Source organism: Triticum aestivum, chromosome 5A (genome assembly GCF_018294505.1).
Source record: "Triticum aestivum cultivar Chinese Spring chromosome 5A, IWGSC CS RefSeq v2.1, whole genome shotgun sequence".
Taxonomy (NCBI): domain Eukaryota; kingdom Viridiplantae; phylum Streptophyta; class Magnoliopsida; order Poales; family Poaceae; genus Triticum; species Triticum aestivum.
The window spans coordinates 148505299-148530838 of NC_057806.1; positions in this window are offsets into that span (position 1 = coordinate 148505299).

The following is a 25540-nucleotide window of genomic DNA, read 5'->3' on the forward strand; positions in this document are numbered from 1 at the left end:
GCATGTCCTCCTGGAGCTGCTCCACTGCAGACTGAACTTCCGTTACTTTGACATCCAAGTCATAGAACTTCTGTTCCATGATTCTCTCTAGGCTCTGCTGATTCTGAGTGAGGGTGGCCAGACTTTGCTCAATCCTCAGCGTGGATGCAATCAAGTAACCAAGCTGCTCTTGTTTGGTCTTCAAGAAGTATTCAGATGCCTCCTCTTGAGTTGGCATCTTGGCAGCTTTCTCCTTCCTCGCCTTCTCCTTCTTTGCGTAAGCTTGTGCAGACGATGGCTCGTTCTCAGTCATCACAACTTCATTGTTCTCAAAATCTGGACGGATGGGCAGGTGTTCCTTGTCCAATAAATATATGCCCGTGCCCATCTTGGAGTTGATGAGCTCCTGAATCTGAGGGGCATATCCGCAGCTCCTCTTCTGGTCTGCTGCAGTCCTCTTGATTGTTTCTACTATGAGGCTCATCACTTTGAACTTCTGGGGCACATCAAACACATGTAGCAAGTTGATAGCATGGCCTCTGATCATCTTGTGATCTCCAGACTTAGGCAATAGGGTGTGCCTCAAGATCCAATTGATAGTCGGGAGCCCTGACAGAAGGTAATGTACTGAGCCAAACTTGAAGGTATCAAGTGCTTCATTTGGGATCTCCTTGTACATATTTGACATTGAGTTGTGGTCCATCTTCTTCTTGGCATATATGTCCATGTCATCATCATGCTCCTCTGGGGCATTTATGATCTGTGCCCACTCAGCAACTGTGGATTGGTACCTTGTACCCTCAGACATCCATGTGATCCTCCCATCTAGATAAAAGTGAGCTGTGGAGTAGAACTGCATGATGAGTTCCTCGTTCCACTTTGTGAGCTTCTGCCCAACAAAGTCAGCTACTCCACAAGCTATGAAGCTGTCTTGCACTCCAGGATAGTGCTCCTCATTGTCCTTGATGTATGTCCAATCAACCCATCTCATATCACAGACAATGGGCTTCTTATCTAGCAGCACTGTCTCATAAAAATCCTGCTGCTCCTTGGTGTGAAACCTGTAGTCAACTGCTGTCCTTCTCCTTGAAGCATATGGGTCTGCTTCTCTCCACTTCCTTAGCCCTGAATCTCTCCTGAGCTTCATGTCCTCAGCCACGGGATGAGCATCGTTGTGGTCTGGGATCTTGGGCTTTAGCTTCCTTAGGACATTCTCTTCCTCTTCTTCAGCAACAGTCTCAGGCACTGGGGCCTTGTTCTTCTCAGCTGCAGGAATGCTTCTTGTGTTCCTCTTTGGCTTTGGCTTTGGAGCTGGCTTGGCCTTGGAAGCAGCTCCCCCTGATTTTATGGCATCTCCCATTAGCTTGGGTGCCTTGGGTGCTGGTGCAGCTACTTCTTCTTCTTCTTCCTCTTCCATGATGGAAGCTTTGCCAAGCACTCTAGCCACAGTCTTCTTCACCCTTTCCTTTCTTTTCTTGCTCTCAGCTGCAACTGGCTCTATGGGCTTCTCAGTTGACATTCTGGCCTTTGACATTGGCTGCCTGCCTGCTGGCCTTTTGATTTTCAGGCCAGGCTTGGTGCCTTGAGCTGGCTCAACTCTCTTGGAAGTGGCCTCTTCCTCTGCCACATAGTCTTCATCTTCGGAATCTGAAGTCCTCTTCTTTCTCTGTCTCGTGGCAGCTTTTGGCAAGTTGCTAGGAGTGCTCCTGCTGCCTTCATCAGAAGAGCTGGAGGGACTAGTGCCCTCACTCATGTGCACCTGCTGCTCTGACATGTTCTGGCTATCACTCTGGTCTGACATGCTGCAAGCTCTGACTGCTGACCCTGTGAACAGATTATAGATGAGGTAGAAAGGATGAGCATCACAAAATGCAGAGATTTTTGCAAAAGAATGATCCAAAAACTTAGTTTTAGTTTCCCACTGAAATCATCTCGGATCTACCGATTTTCAAACTCGGTGATACCGAAGCAGTTTTGGAACCTAAACTAGTGAACTCGGTAGGACCGAGTCACAGTTCGGTGGCACCGAGACTGCTAGGGTTTCACAGAGTTCCAAAATCGGTCACACCGATAAGTAATTCTCGGTCAGACCGAGTCTCACTTGTGCAATGGCATAAGCCAAATCGGTGGGACCGAGTTTTTCAACTCGGTGGGTCCGAGATGGTTTCGGCGGAAACCTAAACCTAGAATTTTCGAATCAAACCTAATCTACGGGCGTTTTGACTGGATAGGAGTGTTTCAATCGTGGCAAGAATCATGATGATCACAATGTGCTAGGAATCAGATTGAGGAATAGCACAAAGATCAAGTCCATACCCTAGTTCGGCGGGGACTTGCTACGGCGGCAACGGCGGGGCAGAATTCCCGTTGACGGCGATGGAGACCAGCTACTGGAGGCGGCTGGCAGCGAGAAGACGATCCGGAGACCACGAGGGCAGAGCAGGCTATCGCGCGGGCGAAGGGGTTCGGAGAAATTTCCAAAATTTTGCCCGTGACTATATATAGCCCGACCCTGTCGGTGTGACCGAGTGGAACAACTCGGTGGCACCGAGATTCATAACTGCGTGCAGTTACTGAAACTCGGTGTGACCGAAATGTTCAAATCGGTTGCACCGAGATTGAAAACCTAGATCAACTTAATTATCTTGGTAGGACCGAAAGTGGAGTATCGGTCAGACCGAGAATCATAAAGAGGTTTTGGAAGTTTAAGTCTATGACGAATCGGGGACTCCGAGCGCTCCTCACACAGAGTGGTTTCGAATCTGACTTGATCAAATTTTGTGATGCAGCATGAATAGAGTTTGAGACGAGAAAAGCATAGATAGCTAGAGGAGGTACTTAGGCATTCTTGTCCATCCACTTGGCAAGAAGAAATAAAGCCGAACAATCAAAACAACAAGTGGATGTCCTCGAATGAGTAAAATATGCAACCAGCATGCTCACACAATAAGATGGCAAATGAAATATGTGACAAGGCATGCACAGCCAATTCTAGCATCTATCAAGCAATTTGCGATGACTCGGTCATCTATATATGAGTATATTGACTTAGGAGTCAAGTGAGAACACTTGATCATAGGTCATACTCATCGTTTAAGCTCAAGTGGGGTTACCACTTTTACATAAAGCATTGTTGTGTTCACATCTTTAGAGTTGCTTTAGCTCAAGTCTTAGAGTAAAGCTCCCCCTAGATGTGATATCCCCCCTAAGAGGGATGAACTAACCTTGGGTTTTGTCGATGATGACTTCATGTAGATGTTGAAGATGTGGATGCTCAATGTTGATGTAGATCACTTGGAGCTATCCATTTGAGTGAATTGCACTTTCAATACCTACATGGGTTAGTCCCACAAGGAACAAACAAGGATATCCATAGACATAGAGTGATGCACACACAAGATGATGTCCATGAAAACTTTTAGGTTACCTTGTCCCTTGTCTTACCAACAAGAGGGTTTGTGACTCCTTGAACTAGTGCAAGATGTGGAAGTTGATTGCACTTGTTCTTGCCAAAATGATGAGAGTGAAGTATGTTGGCGGAGTCACCCTCAAGAACTCTCTAGTTCTTCTTCTTTTGGATCCACATCATCTTGATGGGAATCCTTGGAGTTGTAGTCGTACTTGATGAAGTGGAACTTGAAGTAGTCTTGGGAATCCACTTGACTAAGGTCTTAGGAGCTTCTTCAAATGCATCAATTTCCTCTTGAAGCTTGTCCTTGCCTTTTTGCTTGTAGTCTTGTGGTGGAAGATCATCTTGAGCTTGTGTCCCCTTGAAAGAAGCATCATACTTCTCTTGTTGAGGGACAAACTTTGTCTTGGGGTATTGATCTTCTTCCCACTCAACTCCATTGGCATTGAACTTTCGTTCAAAACCAACACCTTGATTCTTCCGGTGCATTCCTTGCTTGCGTACAATTTCCTCGAATTGCTTACTCCCGGCAAGGCTTTTGTACACTCCTTTCTCTATAATTCCCTTCAATAAACTATTTTCTTGCTCAAGTGTAACTTGGCTAAGAGAATCATTAGTGGAATCAAGAGAACTACTAGAAGCAACAATATTGGATTTAACATGATCATTGTTACTGCTAGAGGAAGAATCTTTCTTGTTCTTGTTATTAGACTTGACTTGAGGCATGTAAGTGGATAAGAGTAAACGCTTGGCAATGTAAGAAGAACTTTTCTTGCGGAGATCATCATTGATTGCCTTTAAGAACTCATGCTCTTGCTCAAGATTGAGCTTTTCAAAGCGTAATTTCTCATGAGCTCTTAAAAGTTCTCGATGATCTTCGAAGATAAATTCACGAGCTAACTTAAGAGTGTTTAGTTCTTTAGTTAGAGCCTCAATATTCTCCTTATCATTGTCATTCGTTTTATCTTGATTAGCATGATTAATTAGTCTTTCATCATAATATTCATCACTAGAGTTGTCAACAAGCAAATCATCACCTAACAAGTCATCTTCATCACTATTGAAATCAACATACTCGGGGTGTGTTACCTTAGGACCTTTGGCCATGAAGCATCTTCCAATTCCTTCATTTGGTGAGTCAAATATGTCGTAGGAGTTGGTTGACATAAGTGCTAGACCGGCAACACCTTCATCTTGAGTATCTTCGGAGTCGGAGTGATAACTTCTCTCGGAGTGCCTGTCGGAGTCAGAGCCGAATACCCATTCACCAACATGAGCTTGATGTTTTCGTCTTGTGTAGCTCCTTGATGATTTTTCCTTCCTTTCCGAATCCTTGCTTCTCCGTGAGTATCTTCGTTCATAACGATCATCTCTACTCCTTCTCTCTCTTGGTGGTGATTCTTTGCTTCTTCTTCTTGGAGAATCTTCTCTTCTCTTGTAGGGAGCCGTACACTCATTGGAATAGTGTCCGGGTCTTCCACAATTGTAGCAGTTTCGCTCTCGACTAGAAGATCTTTTGTCATTGTAGGACCTTGACTTGAAGCTTCTATCTTTGCTTCTACTCTTGTAGAACTTGTTGAAGTTCTTCACCATTAAGCTCAATTCTTCATTGAAGTCTTGTTTCTCACTTGATGATGTAGGGGCTTCACATGAGGCTTTATAGGCACCACTTGATTTGTTGTGAAGTTCCTCTTTATCCTTAAGTGACATCTCATGAGCAACAATTCTTCCAATCACCTCCGTTGGCTTGAGATCTTTGTAATTGGGCATCATTTGGATCAATGTGCACACGGTATCATATTTTCCATCCAAGGCTCTTAGAATCTTCTTGATGATGAATCTGTCGGTCATCTCTTCACTTCCTAAGCCGGCAATCTCATTTGTGATGAGAGCAAGCCTAGAGTACATTTCAGCGACACCTTCACCATCCTTCATCTTGAACTTGTCAAGTTGGCTTTGAAGCACATCCAACTTGGATTCCTTGACGGAGTCGGTACCTTCGTGCATATCAATCAAAGTGTCCCAAATTTCCTTTGCATTCTCAAGACGACTGATTTTGTTGAATTCTTCGGGGCACAATTTGTTGAAGAGAATATCACAAGCTTGAGCATTGTATTGCAACATCTTCAACTCATCCGCGGTAGCTTCACGGTTTGGTTCTCTCCCATCAAAGAAGTCACCTTGCAAACCAACACACACAATAGCCCAAACGGCGGGGTTATGTCCAAGAATATGCATTTTCATTTTATGCTTCCAACTAGCAAAATTAGTACCATCAAAGTAAGGACCTCTACGGTGATAATTTCCCTCGCTAGACGCCATACTCTCCTATGTTGTGAAACCAAGGCTATGACCACCAAAAGCTATGGAGATCAAGCAAATGGAGACCAAAGCTCTGATACCACTTGTAGGATCGAAAGTATGTCTAGAGGGGGGTGATTAGACTACTTGACCAAATAAAAACTTAACCTTTTCCCAATTTTAGTTCTTGGCAGATTTTAGCTAATTTAGGACAAGTCAAGCAATCATCACATAATTCAAGAAAGCATGCAAAGAGTATATAGGCAGCGGAAAGTAAAGCATGCAACTTGCAAGAATGTAGAGGGAAGGGTTTGGAGAATTCAAACGCAATTGGAGACACAGATGTTTTTCCTGTGGTTCGGATAGGTGGTGCTATCCTACATCCACGTTTATGGAGACTTCAACCCACGAAGGGTAACGGTTGCGCGAGTCCACACAGGGCTCCACCCAAGGGTAACGGTTGCGCGAGTCCACACAGGGCTCCACCCACGAAGGGTCCACGAAGAAGCAACCACCCAGAAAGGGTCCACGAAGAAGCAACCTTGTCTATCCCACCATGGCCATCGCCCACATAGGACTTGCCTCACTAGCGTAGATCTTCACGAAGTAGGCGATCTCCTTGCCCTTACAAACTCCTTGGTTCAACTCCACAATCTTGTCGGAGGCTCCCAAGTGACACCTAGCCAATCTAGGAGACACCACTCTCCAAGAAGTAACAAATGGTGTGTAGGTAATGAACTCCTTGCTCTTGTGCTTCAAATGATAGTCTCCCCAACTCTCAACTCTCTCTCATAGGATTTGGATTTGGTGGAAAGAAGGTTTGAGTGGAAAGCCACTTGGGAAGGCTAGAGATAAAGATTCATATGGTAGGAATGGAATGTCTTGGTCTCAACACATGAGTAGGTGGTTCTCTCTCAGAACATATGAGTTGGAATGGTGTGTGTGTTCTGATGGCTCTCTCCACGAATGAAGAGGAGGTGGAGGGGTATATATAGCCTCCACACAAAATCCAACCGTTACACAGTTTTCCAATCTCGGTGGGACCGAATCAATAGGCTCGGTCGGACCGAAAATGTAAACCTAGTGACCGTTAGAGATTTTCGGTGGGACTGACATGCAACTCGGTAGGACCGATATGGTTAGGGTTTGGGCATAACGTAATCTCGGTGAGACCGATTACACAAACTCGGTGAGACCGAATTTGGTAATTAGCTAACCAGAGAGTTGGTCAGGTTAAACTCGGTGGGACCGATTTGCTCTTTCGGTGAGACCGAGTGGAACTCGGTGAGACCGAAAAGTTACAAAGGGGAAACACTGAGTTTACATTGCAATCTCGGTGGGACCGATTCGCTCTTTCGGTGAGACCGAAAAGTTACGAAAGGGAAACAGAGAGTTTGCAACCCCATCTCGGTGAGACCGAGATCCTTATCGGTAGACCGAATTGCTAGGGTTTGGCAGTGGCTAATGACAAGTGAAACTCGGTGGCGCCGGATAGGAAGAATCGGTAGGACCGAGTTTGGCTTAGGGTTTAGGTCAAATGTGGATATGGAAAAGTAGTTGAGGGTTTTGGAGCATATCACTAAGCACATGAAGCTAGAGGCTCATTAAGCAACACCTCATCCCTCCTTGATAGTATTGGCTTTTCCTAAAGACTCAATGTGATCTTGGATCACTAAAATATAAAATGAAGAGTCTTGAGCTTTTGAGCTTGAGCCAATCCTTTGTCCTTAGCATTTTGAGGGTTCCACTTTCACATCCATGCCATGCCAATCATTGAGCTTTCCTTAAATAATCATCTTGGAATAGCATTAGCTCAATGAGCTATATGTTGTTATGAATTACCAAAACCACCTAGGGATAGTTGCACTTTCAGGGTTCTCTCCAGGGAAGGGTTGCACAATCTCCCACCCATGTGGAAGGGCCCTTTTCGGGTCGCCCACGTCTCCAGGCCTGGCGCCGCGCTCCTCGAGGCGTAGGACGGGATCCCCATCCAGAACGCTTGGAACATCCAGCACCTCCGAAAGTTCTACCCATGAAGCAAGGCCCGGCGCCTGTGAAGCAAGGCCCAGTGCCTATGAAGATCTCTTCCCGTGATACTCTCACATAATAATGAGTGGGGCTATTCATGCCCCGGAGTCTCAGGAGTGCTTCCCTCGGGGCTCGGGGGCTCCCTCCCATGTCTTAGTGGCAGCACTTAGCTCCGCGCTGGTGAGAAGACAAGAATACTAGACTAGGTGCCGGACGCGGCTTTTCATTTGCTTTCCGCAGTTGGCTTGCCCCTTTTTAGTGAGAATTTGCTTCCTGGTGTTCCTTGCTGGCCCGGTTCCATTGCCTTTTCTGCCTCCTTTTCTACCCTCGGTTCCTCATTTTTGACCCGTACTCTCCCTCGCATGCCTTGCGAGGGGGCTGGACATGTGCCCTCGTGAGCGTTTTCATTTTCCTGTTTTTCGCAAGGCACCCTCGCTCGAGCTTGCAAGCTGGCGCACCCCTCTCAATCCATGCCCCCGGGTACCGCGATGCGAAGCACTGGGTCATGGCCGGCAATGTGTGCGACCAGGATTCAGAAGAAAAAGAATTTCCTAACAAATTCTTGCAGTTCCCAGACACCTTCCGAGCACAGGAGGCCTCGCCAGGTACTGGGGAACACGCACCTTGCGAGGCGGAAACTACTTCAGGCGCATCAAGCTAAGTTATTCCTATGCGCATACATAAAACATTGACGCTGCAACACGACACAAGAGCGATAAACATAGCATAGCCACTTGGAAATCATAGTTGTTGCACGCCCCAGCGGGGCCCCATACTTGTCTCTCTCTTAATGCAGGAAGGAAAAGAAGAACGAAACAAAAGCGGCACGTGCTCCCACGACAGTTCGTGAGGATGGGCCCATGACGCTCTCAGCTCAGCCAGACCCCTCCTTGCGCTTCACTTGAGCACGGCGGCGAGACGACCCACTGCCACCTTCGAAGCAGGCGCGGCGGCGTGGTGGCTGGTCATAGCCGCCGCTGCTGGAGTTGTCACTGGAAGAATAGTCGCCGTAGCAGGACGAGCCATGGCCGGCGCTGAGGGTAAACCCGCCTTTGCTCTCGTCGCGGTCGTCGCCGAGGCCGAGGACCACACCACCGTCGTTGTCCTCAGGGAAACACCCGACGCAGCGACCATCTTCCCCGAACACCCTCACGTAGAGGGTCATGTTGCCATCATACTTGAAGTGGAGGGAGCACCGCCGGCCCTGGCCTCGCGCGCAGGCAAACATCTGCCAGCCGCGGGCCAGGGCTGCGTTACCTCCGGCTGAGACCTGAACCGCGACCCACGAAGCCTTGCTGCAATAGCCGTCCACCTGCAGTCAAAGACCGCTTGGACTAGTGGCTGACAGCTCGTCGGCAAAGATGCGCGGGAGCTGAAGCCAAGTGCCGGCCAGGTTCTCTGACCACACAACGAACTCCGGCAGCACTTCCGCCGAGTGGAAGCGCGTCCTGGGCGGCCGCACGACCATGGAGCGCATCCCTTCATCGACGGGGCTCCCACGACTCGGGCGACCACCACCACGCGAGGAGGTGCCACCGTGACTACGAGGGGCCGCGACAGGGGTCATGGTGTGCTTGCGGGGATGGCCGCACCCCCTCTTGGGCGAAGGTGAACCAGGCTCCTCCTGGCGAGCCTTCCCCTTCTCTGCAGCCGAGAGCCTCTTCGCAGGCGCCATAGGTGTCGCTGCCAGCAGCAAAGTGAGCAATAAGAAGGAGAGAGAGAAGAAAAGGACGAGATGGGTTACAGGGGCTCCGCCCCCCTCTTCCCATTTAAAGCCAAGGGGAGGCCAACCGCCGGCGTCCACGATCTAAGGTAATAATGATCTTTTTCTGCATGTAGCAAGGACTCGTCAAGTCGGGCAGTTGCCAAGGCAGTGAGGGGAAGCGGAGATGCCCATGTCCACGCGCCAACCATGGCCGCATGCTGTTGGGGCCCGCGGCACTCCGCTTTTGCCCTTTGGCTTCGCCTCGAAGCCAAGTCCGAGCGCGCCTTGATCCCGGGGGCTACTGTCGGTGTTCTGGGAATGGGGGCCCCCAGACATGCCTGCCTGCGGCCCACAGTGTGGCTCCATCAGCCGCCCTGTATGGCCCATCTTCACCAGCAAACACTCAAGACCCTCGCGTGGGGCCAAGCCCCGCGAGGCGGACAACACAAGTCCTCCTCAAGGGCAGCCTCGCCAGGCTGGCTCGTGAGGGGCGGAGAGATCAAGGCAGGGGACACCTCGCGAGGTTTCTGTGATGCAAGCCATGACAACTGGAGCCAGGAGGGCGCCAGCACGCACATTGTCCTCGTTTCCTCTTTGGTGCTAAAGAGGCAAGCGCAGGCGAGGAGTCCCGAGGCATTAGGCAAAGGTTTCCATATCAATGCAACAAGACCAAGACCCGCAGGACGGAGGTCACCGTGGAGCCCAAGACGGCGTCACCACCAGAGCCTTTGGTAGGCGAAGACTACTTTTATCAGGATAGCTTGTACTACTTGTCTCCCTTCGAATTTGGCCATTGCGGGATCCCTTCCCACTCAATATTTGGGAAGAGGACTGGGGCCTCTATAAATAGGACTAGCCACCACCGTAGAGGGGGAGATTGGATCGGGGCCAATTCATCCATAGCCCCACGCAAGAGTTCGCCAAGCACAAGAACACCTCTCCTCAGGAGGCTATTCTTCCCTTTTAACTGTTCATCCTCAGCCCGAGAGTCAATCCACCACACCACACTGGAGTAGGGTATTACACCACATCGGTGACCCAAACCAGTATAAACCCTTGTGTCTCCTGTTCTTTGGGTTCGTCTTTCTAGGCCGTGAGATCATGATGTGTGCGAGCTAAAGGGGGGAGAGATCTTCATGCGCACCCTAGTGTTCGAACCTCAAGGGTTTTGCCGGAACCCGAAATTCAACATCTGCTTCACTGATGAAGTAATGGAGCATGAATTCCCTGAAGGGTTCAAACCCGTGAATATCAAATCATATGATGGAACAACAGATCCTACAGTATGGATTGGAGACTTTATTCTCCATATTCATATGGCCCGCAGCGATGATCTTCATGCCATCAAACACCTCCCTCTAAAACTCAAGGGGCCAACCCGGCAGTGGCTGAAGAGCCTGCCTGAAAACTCTATTGGCAGCTGGGAAGACCTGGAAGATGCCTTCCGCGACCACTTCCAAGGCACATACGTCAGACCTCCGGATGCTGATGACTTAAGCCACATAGTCCAACAGCCCGGAGAGTCAGCCAGGAAATTCTAGACTAGGTTCTTAACTAAAAAGAACCAAATCATCAACTGTCCGGATGCTAAAGCCCTACAGGCCTACAAACACAGCATCCGCGATGAATGGCTTGCCCGACACCTCAGCCAAGAAAAGACGAAGTCCATGGTGGTCCTCACGGCACTCATGACCCGCCTTTGCGCGGGCAAAGATAGCTAGCTAGCCCGCAGCACTAACAATGCAAGCGAACCTGGCTCCTCGGAAGCCAGAAATAGCAACGGCAAACCCGGACGCAACTTGCACAAGCATCAAAACAATGGTGACAATACCGGTGACTGCGGTCGACGTCGGATTCTGTGGCTCCAAGTCCGGTCAGCGGAAGAAGCCATATAAAACAAATAGTCAGGGCCCCAAAATTCAACCCATGGTCGTCAAGCCCGATCGTCCATGTCAGTTCCATGGCACCCCTGATAAACCAGTCAATCATACTCACCGGAGTTGTTGGGTCTTCAAACTGGCCGGCAAGTTAAATGCCGAAGACAAGGAGAAGGGGTCGCAAAGCGAGAATGACGGCGAGGAGCCCCGTCCACCAAACACATGGGGACAGAAGAAGATTCCCCCTCAAGTCAAAACGGTGAACATGATATACGCTACCCATATCCCCAAGAGGGAGCGCAAGCGGGCGCTTAGGGACGTCTATGCGATAGAGCCATTCGCCCCAAAATTCAACCCATGGTCGTCAAGCCCGATCACCTTTGATCACAGGGACCATCCGACCAGTATCCGTCATGGTGGTTCAGCCGCACTGGTTCTCAACCCAATAATTGATGATTCCACCTCACACGAGTCCTCATGGACGGTGGCAGCAACCTCAACCTACTCTATCAGGATACAACACGCAAAACGGGCATCAATCCATCAAGGATCAAGCCCACCAAAACTATCTTTAAAGGAGTTATACCAGGTGTAGAGGCCCGCTGCTCGGGCTCAATCACATTGGAGGTCGTCTTAGGATCTCCGGACAACTTCCGAAGCGAGGATTTAATCTTCTATATCGTCCCCTTCCGCAGCGGCTATCATGCACTGCTCGGACGAACCACGTTTGCCCGATTCAATGCAGTGCCACACTATGCTTATCTCAAGCTCAAGATGCCCGGACCACGCGGTGTCATAACAGTCAATGGAAACACGTAGCGCTCCCTCCGTACCAAGGAGCACACCGCTGCCTTGGCAGCAGAGGTACAGAGTGGCCTTCACAAGCAGAACCTTAATTCAGCGGCCATGTTCTCGGACACTGTCAAACGAGTCTGGACTACTCTGCGGCAGAAGAGTCCAGCTCGTCAGGAGCTCGACTAGCAATTCCACCCCAGTCTCAGTCTCGACCAAGTGGCGGCACACGTACCACGCGTACATAACTACGCACTAAAAATACCATGGGCAGAGACGGAGGCATAACCAAACTGTGGTCCACAATATGGCTTAACCTTCCTTGGACACACATACTTTTACTTTCCTTTTTATCCTTTTCAGGTTTCTTTCCCGCAGGCCTCTCTCGACGGCCTTATAATCGGTCCTTTCGAAGGACGGATATACCAAGGTGGAAAGTAGCACAAACGTATGGGGGAACCTCTAGATGTTTTTCTTACCGATCATTCTACCTGTTTTCAGGACCCGTACGCAGCTCCCCCTTGGTCTTGGCATATTAAATAGCCACTGTTGCTTATCACACTATTTGTACAAATACGCTTAGACGTATTAATCAAATTATAATGGAAACAGTTTGCGGCCCAACTTATGTGGCACTAGCTTACTATTTTATTTTTATTTCACTATTTTTATTTGCATTCGTACACCTTCATACGCCATAATTCGCCAGGGGCTTTATTGCGCCCCATACTATGGCACCAAGTCTGAACACTTTTACAGTATAGTTCGGCCCCCGAATTTAGCATTATATGCATCGGCGCTGAATCATGTCTTTGGTCAATAGTTGGGTTTCCCGGCTACTGTGCTTATTACCTTACGTTCCGCTCAATCGGCTAGGGTAGTAAAGGGAGAACTACTGCGATTATGTCCTGGTTTATCCGGATGAGCACCTTGATGTCTACTACACAACCTTCTTCTTGTAGACGTTGTTGGGCCTCCAAGTGCAGAGGTTTGTAGGACAGTAGCAAATTTCCCTCAAGTGGATGACCTAAGGTTTATCAATCTGTAGGAGGCATAGGATGAAGATGGTCTCTCTCAAGCAACCCTGCAACCAAATAACAAAGAGTCTCTTGTGTCCCCAACACACCCAATACAATGGTAAATTGTATAGGTGCACTAGTTGGGCGAAGAGACGGTGATACAAGTGGTATATTGATAGTAGCTATGGGTATTCATAATCTGAAAATATAAAAACAGCAAGGTAACAAATGATAAAAGTGAGCATAAACGGTATTGCAATGTGTTGAAACAAGACCTAGGGTTCATACTTTCACTAGTGCAAGTTCTCTCAACAATAATAACATAATTGGATCAAATAACTATCCCTCAACATGCAACAAAGAGTCACTGCAATGTCACTAATAGCGGAGAACAAACGAAGAGATTATGGTAGGGTATGAAACCACCTCAAAGTTATTCTTTCCAATCAATCCATTGGGCTATTCCTATAAGTGTCACAAACAGCCCTAGAGTTCGTACTAGAATAACACCTCAAGACACAAATCAACCAAAACCCTAATGTCACCTAGATACTCCAATGTCACCTCAAGTATCCGTGGGTATGATTATACGATATGCATCACACAATCTCAGATTCATCTATTCAACCAACACATAGAACCTGAAAGAGTGACCCAAAGTTTCTACCGGAGAATCACGATGAAAACGTGTGCCAACCCCTATGCATAGGTTCATGGGCGGAACCCGCAAGTTGATCACCAAAACATACATCAAGTGAATCACATGATATCCCATTGTCACCACAGATACGCATGGCAAGACATACATCTAGTGTTCTCAAATCTTAAAAGACTCAATCCTATAAGATAACTTCGAAGGGGAAACTCAATTCATTACAAGAGAGTAGAGGGGGGAGAAAACATCATAAGATCCAACTATAATAGCAAAGCTCGTGATACATCAAGATCGTATCACCTCAAGAACACGAGAGAGAGAGAGAGGGAGAGAGAGAACAAACACATAGCTACTGGTACATACCCTCAGCCCCGAGGGAGAACTACTCCCTCCTCGTCATGGAGAGCACCAGGATGATGAAGATGGCCACCGGAGAGGGATTGCCCCCACCGGCAGGGTGCCGGAGCGGGTCTAGATTGGTTTTCGGTGGCTATGGAGGCTTCTGGCGGTGGAACTCCCGATATATTGTGCTCCCCGGTCGTTTTAGGGTATATGGAGATATATAGGCGAAAGAAGTACGTCAGGGGGGCCCCGAGGGGCCCACGAGGGTGGAGGGCGCGCCCTAGGGGGGTGGGTGCGCCCCCACCTCGTGGCTCCCTCGTTTCTTTCCTGACGTGCACTCCAAGTCTATCAGGTTGCTTTCCTTCCCAAAATAAGTTCCGTGAAGTTTTAGGTCAATTGGACTACGTTTGATTTTCCTTTTCTACGATACTCTAAAACAAGGAAAAAACAGAAACTGGCACTGGGCTATGGGTTAATAGGTTAGTCCCAAAAATCATATAAAATAGCATTTAAATGCATATAAAACATCCAAGGTTGATAATATAATAGCATGGAACAATCAAAAATTATAGATATGTTGGAGAGGTATCACACCTCAGTAGAGAAAGCCCAAAACTGACTGTCATGATGCGGCATGAGCCGGTCACCTCTTCGAAGGTTAAAATCTCTTTCGATTTTTTCCGCATTATGTGACGGATCGGCCTTCACCCGATCAGGTGTCTACAGCACCCTAGTCTGAACTAACAGACACTAGGGGCTGCGCCTACATTTCTATGGTCAAACTCCTATGGCTAAGTGAGGGCGATAATGCCGCATAGTCCGATTGACTGGTTCATTGCGCTAAACACCTCCTTCAAGGACCAATTTCTTGGATCAAGAGTGTTTAGATTCCATCCCGAACACCCCCGTACTACCTACGTGGGAGCTGAAGCCGATGACTGGCCACCTCTCAGATTGAATTAAAAAACGGCCTCACAGGAGGTAAAATTCCAAAATAAACAGCAAGCATTATATTACATATCAGCCTTGTTTTCACCATACAGGGCGGGATAATATGAAGGTACTAATTCAAAGATAATATCTTTTGAACACTGGCCCTCTACAATGCGGGATCCCTTGAGGACATCATCAAAATAGCGCTCCAGCGTGCGGTGCTCCTTGCCAGTGGGCGGTCCCTCGGTCGCGAGCTTGACGGCGTCCATCTTCACCCACTGTATCTTGACACGGGCGAAGGCCATCCGCGCACCTTCGATGCAGACCGACCACTTGATGTCATCAAACCGGGGGCAGGCATTGACCAGCCGCTTCACGAGTCTGAAGTAGCTGCTAGGTATGACTTCGGCAGGCCATAGCCGGATTATTAAATCCTTTATGGCTAGTTCGGCCACCCTATGCAGTTCGACCAGTGGTTTTAGCTGATCACTAAAGGGCACCGGATGTTCTGGCGCAAGGTACTACGACCAGAACAGCTTCTCCGTCGAGCTCCCCTCTTCGGCTCGAAAGAACTCCGCAGCATCGGCAACACTGCGCGGTAAATCCGCAAACTCTCCTGGAGAACTCCAAATCCGGGTTAGTAAGAGATACCTCTTCTTCACATATTTTCTTTGCATAATAAAGGCCTTACCCGCCGTGATTTTCCTGGCCTCCTGGATTTCTTGGAGGGTGCCCTGGGCTTCAATCTGGGCATCGTGTGCACTCTGGAGGGCCTTGGTAAGTTCGGACTCTTTATCCGCAATATTGCGCTCCAAGGACTCGCATTTCTGCACAGCGTCCTGGAGCTCCTGCTGGACCTTGCCAACCCTGGCCTCGTGTTTCTCACGAGCGGCTTGTTCCTTTGCCACTCTCTCCTAGGCCTCGACCAGCGCCTTCTTGAGGGCCTCCACCTCGGTCATCGCCCCTAATAAATATCATGGCACTATGGTCAGCACAAATCATTCATCCTTTCCGGATATACACAAGGTCATTGCATGCCTTGCTTGTCTTCTAGCTGCTTTTTTACACGGCCGAGCTCTTCCTCGGCCCGCTCCAAACTCTGCTTTAGTCCGGAGACCTCAGCAGCATGAGAGGTTGTGGCCAGCAATGACGCCTGCTTATTTACATAAGACATATTTAGTTAGTCTCCTATGGAAATTATTTGATCCTCTGTCTGGCTTTTCTTTCCGAACACCGGACAGAGTCTTAGAGGCTACTATCTATACTATGACGTTCTTTTTATTTCGTCGCTTACCTCAAAGCCTGTTAGAAGGCTTGTGCAGGCTTTAGTCAGTCCACTCTTGGCACACTGAATCCTCTCAACCACCGTACTCATAAGGGTACGATGTTCCTCCATAATGGAAGCACTTCGCAGCGCTTCCATTAGAGCATCCAGTGCATCTGGATGGACATAGGTCATCGGTGGAATTGGCGCACCTCCTTCCTTCAAAGGAGGCTTCCTGCCGGATTCCGGAGCTGTATAGGTCTCTGGGATCGTATTCGGTTGTGGGCCGAATTGAGTATGGCCCCCATCGCCAGTCTCCATGGGGATCTGGTACCCCATGTGTCCGGCGGTCGAGATGTTATCCTTTGGCGCCACCATGACGGCCTCCTCTGCCTCCCCCTGAGCTGGAAGTGTCCTTCGGGACAACACTTCAGCGTCTTCCACCATCTTGGGAGAGGAGGCAGCCGGGAGAGACCCGCTATCCATCACCTTTGGATCCAGTGAGTTTCTCGAAGATGAGGATCACTCGAGGTTGGAATGAGTCGGACTGTAAATACATGATTCAATATGTTAAAACTATGAAGTAAAGAAGCTGGATATTTGAGTGTGTCTTTGTGTACTTACGATTCGGCCAGGGGCTTATCCCTAGGGCGCCACTCTGAGCTGCTGTCAACGTCCCACGTGAGTTTGTCCGCGGCATAGGCCTTCCCTTTCTTGGACGACTCTTCCTCCAAATGTGTGGAGGCCTCCCTTTTCTTCCTTCCCCACTCAGGAGGATAATCACTTTCCTCCTCTTCCTCGTCATCGGTGGTGGGAGGGGAGTGGGTGTCAGCGTCTTCAGATGTCACATCCGAAGTGCCCTTATGGTGGAGACCACCCCTTGTGGTCTTTTTCTTGGCCTTCTTCTCCGGTGCTTGATAGGGCACCAAAACCAGCATCTTCGTCAGAAGCGGGATAGCTGGTTCTTCGGGCAGCGGAGCTGGACATTGAATCCACTCCGCCTTCTTTGCCCGGCCCTGAAAAAACAAATAGGAAAGTTTAGACATCTTCCTGGAGTATGCAAGTAAAGGGTACACCTTGAAATATGGAAAACTTACCGCACTTGCGGGATGGGCCAGGTCGTGCCCGCGGTCTTCGGTCGTCGCTGGCCACGTCTCGTTGCCCTTGAAGAGCACCTTCCAGATGTCTTCGTGCGTAGTGCCGAAGAACTATTGCAAGGTCTGGTGCTTGGCCGGATCAAACTCCCACAAGTGGCAAGTCCGGCTTTTGCACGGTAGGATCCGGTGAGCGAGCATTACCTAGATCACATTGACAAGCTTGACGTTCTTGTCCACCATGCGCTTGATGCGCATATGGAGTGCAGTCAGCTCGTCCGACGAAGACCAGTCCAGGCCTTTCTCTAGGCAGGAGGTGAGCCGCATCGGGGCGCCGGACTGGAATTCGGGAGCCACGACCCAGGTGGCATCGCGAGTGACGGTGTCCTGGACTAAGGGGTACTCACCATGTCATCTCCCGATCTGTTAGATTGGGCCGAGGACCCCCATGGCCGTATACTCATGGGCCAGTTCAGACAGCTTCCGCATACAAGGAAGATTCCACAAGACTTAGCGATCAAGATAAGGACTTCTCCCCATCGGCGTATTTGGCTAGGACTCTTGTTATCCTAGGCCTCTGGTGCATTATATAAACCGAGGCCAGGCTAGTCGATAGATATCAACAACAATCATAATCATAGGTTAGCTCTAGGGCTTAGTCTCTGTGCTCTCGTGGTAGATCAACTCCTGTAATACTCATATCATCAAGATCAATCAAGCAGGAAGTAGGGTATTAACCCCATAGAGAGGGCCCGAACCTGGGTAAACATCGTGTCCCCTGTCTCCTGTTACCATCGACCTTAGACGCACAGTTCGGGACCCCCTACCCGAGATCCATCGGTTTTGACACCGACAGCGAGGCTCTGTGACATAGATCCACTGCTGTTGCCACCCCTTGACGGTCTCCATGAAGGTGCCCTTGGGCCATGTGACATTGGGAAACTTGCTTACAATGGCACCTCCGCGCTCTGCATCGTGGCCATCCACCACCTTCGGCTTCACGTTGAAGACCTTCAACCACAGTCCGAAGTGGGGAGGGATACGGAGGAAGGCCTCACACACGACAATAAATGCTGAGATATTGAGGAAGGAGTTGGGGGCCAGATCGTGGAAATCCAGCCCGTAGTAGAACATGAGCCTGCGTAGGAATGGGTGGAGAGGAAATCCCAACTCGCGGACGAAGTGGGGGATGAACACGACCCTCTCATGGGGTTCTGGGGTGGGGACGATCTGTCCCTTGGCCGGGAGCCGGTGGGCGATCTCCTTGGCTAGGTACCCGGCTTCCCGGATCCTGGTGATGCCCTTCTCCTTGACGGAGGAAACCATCCACTTGCCTTGCGCTCCAGATCCGGACATGACTGGAGTGCTTTTTGGAGGCGGAAAGGATGGAAGCTTGGGCGCTGGAGCTTGAGAATGGATGAGCAGAGAAGAAGAGGGCGTGGGTGAAAGAGGTGAATCCTTATCCCTTTATAAAGGCAGCGAATATCAAGCGCCTCCCCACTCGCCTTAAAACTCGCCTGTTTCCCAAGGGCCATGCAGACGGCACGGTTGGATTACCCACGCCCGTATTGATGAGAATCCCACAATAAGGGGACATGATCTCTGCTTTGACAAGACATGCCAGTAAAACAGCATCTCGAAATATGAAGCGGCAGGCCGAAAAACGGTTCAAAATAATGATCGGGTGGTGATGTGGTGTCATGCTACAAAAAGTTGTCAGTAGATTGGACTCGTGAAATATTATACTCTCGGCGGTTGTGTGTGGTGCTTGTTTTGCAGAGACGGACATGTTCTTTGTGTTTGAAGGCTGTTTTGGAGTATTGGGAGGAGGAACCCTCCTTGCAATGTCAAAGACAATCTGCACACCAGACACCTCGTCATTGAAGCCTGGTTCAGGGGCTACTGAGGGAGTCCTAGACTAAGGGGTCCTCGGGCGTCCGGTCTGTTGGACATGGGCCGGACTGATGGGCTACTATGAAGATACAAGACCGAAGATTCTCTCACCCGTGTCCGGATGGGACTCTCCTTGGCATGGATGGCAAGCTTGGCGTTCGGATATGAAGATTCCTTTCTCTGTAACCGACTTTGTACAACCCTAGTCCCCTCTGGTGTCTGTATAAACCGAAGGGTTTAGTCCGTAGAGGCAATCATAATCATATAGGCTAGACTTCTAGGGTTTTAGCCATTACGATCTCGTGGTAGATCAACTCTTGTAACCCCCATACTCATCAATATTAATCAAGCAGGATGTATGGTATATTACCTCCAAAAAGAGGGCCCAAACCTGGGTAAATCTTCGTGTCCCTTGTCTCCTGTTACCATCAACCTCAGATGCACAGTTCGGGACCCCCTACCCGAGATCGGCCGGTTTTGACACCAACACCCCCTTTCCTTCTCCTTGTCCCTCTCCGTCCCCCTTTCTCCCTCCGATAAAAGGAGGGGGCAAATTGGACTAGGAGCCCAAGTGGGACTCCTCCCACTTGGGGCGCCCCTAGGCCGGCCTCTTCCCCTCTCCCTCCTTTATATACGGGGCGGGGGGCGCCTCTAAGACACATCCATTGTTCTTAGCCATGTGCACGCCCCCTCCACCATTTACTCCTCCGATCATATTGTCGTAGTGCTTAGGTGAAGCCCTGCACGGATCACATCACCATCACCATGCTGTTGTTCTGACAAAACTCTCCCTCGACACTTTGCTAGATCAAGGGGCGTCATCGAGCTGAACATGTGCAGAACTGGGAGGTGTCGTACGTTCGGTGCTTGATCGGTCGGAACTAGAAGAAGTTTGACTACATCAAACGCGTTGTCAAATGCTTCCGCTTTCGGTATACGAGGGTACGTGGACACACTCTCCCCCTCTCGTTGCTATGCATCTCCTAGATAGATCTTGTGTGAGCGTAGGATTTTTTTTGAAATTGCATGCTACGTTTGCCAAGCCTTCCATGTAGCCATATAGCTAGGCTTTGGTGCTCCGTTAGGTCACCCACCTGGATCCCAAGGGATGTCGACCCCGAGTGTGAGACCAGACTCCGACCGGGATTTGAAGCACCTCATAGTAGAGCTCGGTCGGACTCGTACTCGATTCCGGTGCATCGACATCATATATGTAATTTCGTACTTGCTTCGGGGTGAGTACCGATGCGTCCGGTTCAGTGGATATGCATGCAAGGTTAATAGTTGCAATTTGACAATATTTTATAACCGAGAGGATATGGAATTATAAGGAAGTCATAACCAACTTATCCTTCTTTAGTGTACCTGGGAATGTTAGTATCCAAATTTACAAATTCAGTGTCAAGGCTATTATCATCTATAAGACAGTGCAATTTACTCTCCAAAGGAGGTCAATGGAGACCGTGTAGAAAATTAATCCATATATCATCAAGAACAATTTCAGAATATGAAATTTGGGGTTTGTCCAATAGCGAAAAATCCACAGGTATAGAGGAGTGATCACGCAATATGGTGGTTGCATCACTCTTTTATAACTCTCCTAATGCAAGCAACTCACCCGCCTTTTGTGCTATCTGATACGTCAATTTTGCATCATGCTTTTATATCGATACTTATTGCATTATGGGCTATTACTACACATTATGTCACAATACTTATGCCTTTTCTCCCTTATTTTACAAGGTTTACATGAAGAGGGAGAATGCCGACAACTGGAATTCTAGGCTGGAAAAGGAGCAAATATTAGAGACCTATTTTGCACAACTCCAAAAGTCCTAGAACTTCAGGGAGCTCATTTTGGAATATATAAAAACTTCTGGCGAAAGAATTAACTAGAGGGGGACCACACCCTAGCCACGAGGGTGAGGGGCGCGCCCTACCCCCTGGGCGCGCCCCCTGTCTTGTGGGTCCCCTGGCAGGCCTCCTGTGCCCATCTTCTGCTATGTGAAGTCTTTCATCCGAGAAAAAAAATCATAAGCAAGATCTTGGGATGAAACTCCGCCGCCACAAGGCGGAACCTTGGCGGAACCAATCTAGGGCTCCAGTGGAGCTGTTTTGCCGGGGAAACATCCTTCCGAGAGGGGGAAATCATCACCATCGATCCTCTCAGCGGGAGGGGGTCAATCTCCATCAACATCTTCACCAGCACCATCTCCTATCAAGCCCTAGTTAATCTCTTGTATCCAATCTTTGTTCCAAAACCTTAGATTGGTACCTATGGGTTGCTGGTAGTGTTGATTACTCCTTGTAGTTGATGCTAGTTGGTTTATTTGGTGGAACATCATACGTTCAGATCCTTTATGCATATTAATACCCCTCTGATTATGAACATGAATATGATTTGTGAGTAGTCACGTTTGTTCCTGAGGACATGGGAGAAGTCTTGCTTTAAGTAGTCATGTGAATTTGGTATTCGTTCGATATTTTGATGAGATGTATGTTGTCTTTCCTCTAGTGGTGTCATGTGAACGTCAACTACATGACACTTCACCATTGTTTGGGCCTAGAAGAAGGCATTGGGAAGTAATAAGTAGATGATGGGTTGCTAGAGTGACAGAAGCTTGAACCCTAGTTTATGTGTTGCTTCGTAAGGGGCTGATTTGGGTCCATATGTTTCAGGCTATGGTTAGGTTTAACTTAATACTTCTTTTGTAGTTGCGGATGCTTGCAAGAGGGGTTAATCATAATTGGAATGCTTGTCCAAGGAAGGGCAGTACCCAAGCACCGGTCCACCCACATATCAAATTATCAAAGTACCGAACGTGAATCATATGAACGTGATGAAAACTAGCTTGACGATAATTCCCATGTGTCCTCGGGAGTGCTTTCCTTTATATAAGAGTTTGTCCAGGCTTGTACTTTGCTATAAAATGTATTGGGCCATCTTTCTGCACCTTATTTACTTTTGTTACTTGTTACCCGTTACAAATTACCTTATCACAAAACTATCTGTTACCTATAATTTCAGTGCTTGCAGAGAATACCTTACTGAAAACCGCTTGTCATTTCCTTCTGCTCCTCGTTGGGTTCGACACTCTTACTTATCAAAAGGACTACGATAGATCCCCTATACTTGTGGGTCATCAAGACTCTTTTCTGGCGCCGTTTCCGGGGAGTGAAGCGCCTTTGGTAGGTGGAATTTGGTAAGGAAAAATTTATATAGTGTGCTGAAATTTACTGTCACTTGTTACTATGGAACATAATCCTTTGAGGGGCTTGTTCGGGGTATCTTCACCCCGACCAGTAGAGCAAAGAGTTTCTCCTCAACCTACTGAACCTACTAAAAACGTTTACTTTCCTTTGGGTATGATTGAGAAACTGCTAGCTAATCCTTTCACAGGTGATGGAACATTACATCCCGATTTGCACCTAATCTATGTGGATGAAGTTTGTGGATTATTTAAGCATGCAGGTATGCCCAAGGATGTTATCAAGAAGAAGGTGTTCCCTTTATATTTGAAGGGAAAGGCACTGACACGGTTTAGGCTATGTGATGATATGGGATCATGGAACTACAACCGATTGTGGAATTTCATTAGAAGTTTTATCCTATGCATCTGGTTCATCATGATCGTAATTATATATATAATTTTTGGCCTCGCGAAGGATAAAGAATCGCTCAAGCTTGGGGGAGGCTTAAGTTAATGTTATATTCATGCCCCAATCATGAGCTCTCAAGGGAAATTATTATTCAAAAATTTTATGCTCGGCTTTCTCTCAATAATTGCTCCATGCTCGATACTTCTTGTATTGGTTCTTTTATGATGAAAACTAGTGAATTCAAATGGGATTTATTGGAAATAATTAAACACTACTCTGAATATTTGGATCTCGACGAAGGTAAGGAGTCAGGTATAACACCTAAGTCTAATTGTGTTAAATCTTTTATGGACAACGATGTTTTCCGTGAATTTAGAACTAAATATGGACTTGACTCTGAGATAGTAGCTTCTTTCTGTGAATCCTTTGCTACTCATGTTGATCGCCCTATGGAGAAGTGGTTTAAATATAATCCTCCCATTAAAGTAAAAGTAGTTGCACCTATTAAGGTTGAAGAAAAGACTATCACTTATAATGTTGATCCTGTTGTTCCTACTGCTTATATTGAGAAACCACCATTCCCTATTAGAATAAAGGATCATGCTAAAGCTTCAACTATGGTTCATAAGAGTAATACTAGAACACCTACACCCCCTGAGAAAATTAAAGTTGAACCTAGTACTGCTATGGTTAAAGATCTCTTGGCCGATAATCGATGGGCATGTTATTTACTTATGTGATGAAGCTACTAGAATTGCTAGACCTGACACTAAAAATAAACATAGACATGTTGTAGGCATGCCTCTTATTTCTGTTAAAATAGGAGATCATTGCTATCATGGCTTATGTGTTATGGGTGCTAGTGCAAGTGCAATACCTCATTCCTTATATAAAGAAATTATGCATGACATAGCACCTACTGAGATAGAGGAAATTGATGTTACAATTAAGCTTGCCAGTAGAGACACTATTTCACCAGTTGGGATTGTTAGAGATGTTGAAGTCTTGTGTGGGAAAGATAAATATCCTGCTGATTTTCTTGTTCTTGGTTCCCCACAAGATAACTTTTGTCCCATTATATTTGGTAGACCCTTCTTGAATATTGTTAATGCTAGGATAGATTGCAAAAAAGGTGTTGTTACTATTGGTTTGGGGGATATGTCTCATGAGTTTAATTTTGCTAAATTTCATAGACAACCCCATAATAAAGAATTGCCTAGTAAAGATGAAATTATTGGTCTTGCGTCTATTGTTGTGCCTCCTAATGATCCTTTAGAACAATATTTGCTTGACCATGAAATGATATGTTTATGAATGACAGAAGGGAAATAGATGAAGTATTCTTTAACCAGGGACCTATTTTGAAACACAACTTTCCTGTTGAAATCCTAGGGGATCCTCCTCCACCCAAGGGTGATCCCGTGTTTGATCTTAAACCATTACCTGATACTCTTAAATATGCTTATCTTGATGAGAAAAAGATATATCCTGTTATTATAAGTGCTAACCTTTAAGAGGATGAAGAAAAGAAATTATTGAAAACTCCAAAGCAGCACCGTGCTGCTACTGGATATACTCGGCATTAGTCCCACTCTATGTCAGCACAAATAAAATTGGAGAAAGACGTGAAACCGGTTATTGATCACCAACGATGGTTAAATCCTAAGATGAAATAAGTGGTAAGAAAAGAAATAATAAATCTTCTGGAGGCAGGTATAATTTATCCTGTTGCTAATAGTCAGTGGGTAAGTCATGTCCATTGTGTCCCTAAGAAGGGAGGTATTACTGTTGTTCCTAATGATAAAGATGAATTGATCCCACAAAGAATTGTTACAGGTTATAGAATGGTAATTGATTTCCGCAATTAAATAAAGCTACTAAAAAGGATCATTACTCTTTACCTTTTATTGATCAAATGCTAGAAAGATTATCCAAACGTACACATTTTTGCTTTCTAGATGGCTATTCTGGTTTCTCTCAAATACCAGTGTCAAAAGAGGATCAAGAAAATACAACTTTTACTTGCCCTTTCGGTACCTTTGCTTATAGACGTATACCTTTTGGTTTATGCAATGCGCCTGCTACCTTTCAAAGATGCATGACTGCTATATTCTTTGACTTATGTGAAAAGATTGTTGAGGTTTTCATGGATGATTTCTCCGTATATGGAACTTCTTTTGATGATTTCTTAAGCAACCTTGATCGAGTTTTGTAGAGATGTGAAGAAATTAATCTTGTCTTGAATTGGGAGAAGTGCCACTTTATGGTTAATGAAGGTATTGTCTTGGGGCATAAAATTTCTGAAAGAGGTATTGAAGTTGATAAATCTAAGGTGGATGCTATTGAAAAGATGTCGTGTCCTGGCCATTAAAGGTATAAGAAGTTTCCTTGGTCATGTTGGGTTTTATAGGAGGTTCATTAAGGACTTCTCTAAAATTTCTATGTCTCTGACTAATCTCTTACAAAAATATGTTCCATTTGTCTTTGATGATGATTGTGTAGAAGCATTTGAAATACTTAAGAAAGCCTCGATTTCCGCACCTATTGTTCAGCCAACTGATTGGAATTTACCCTTTGAAATTATGTGTGATGCTAGTAATTATGCTGTAGGGGCTGTTCTAGGACAAAGAGTTGATAAGAAATTAAATG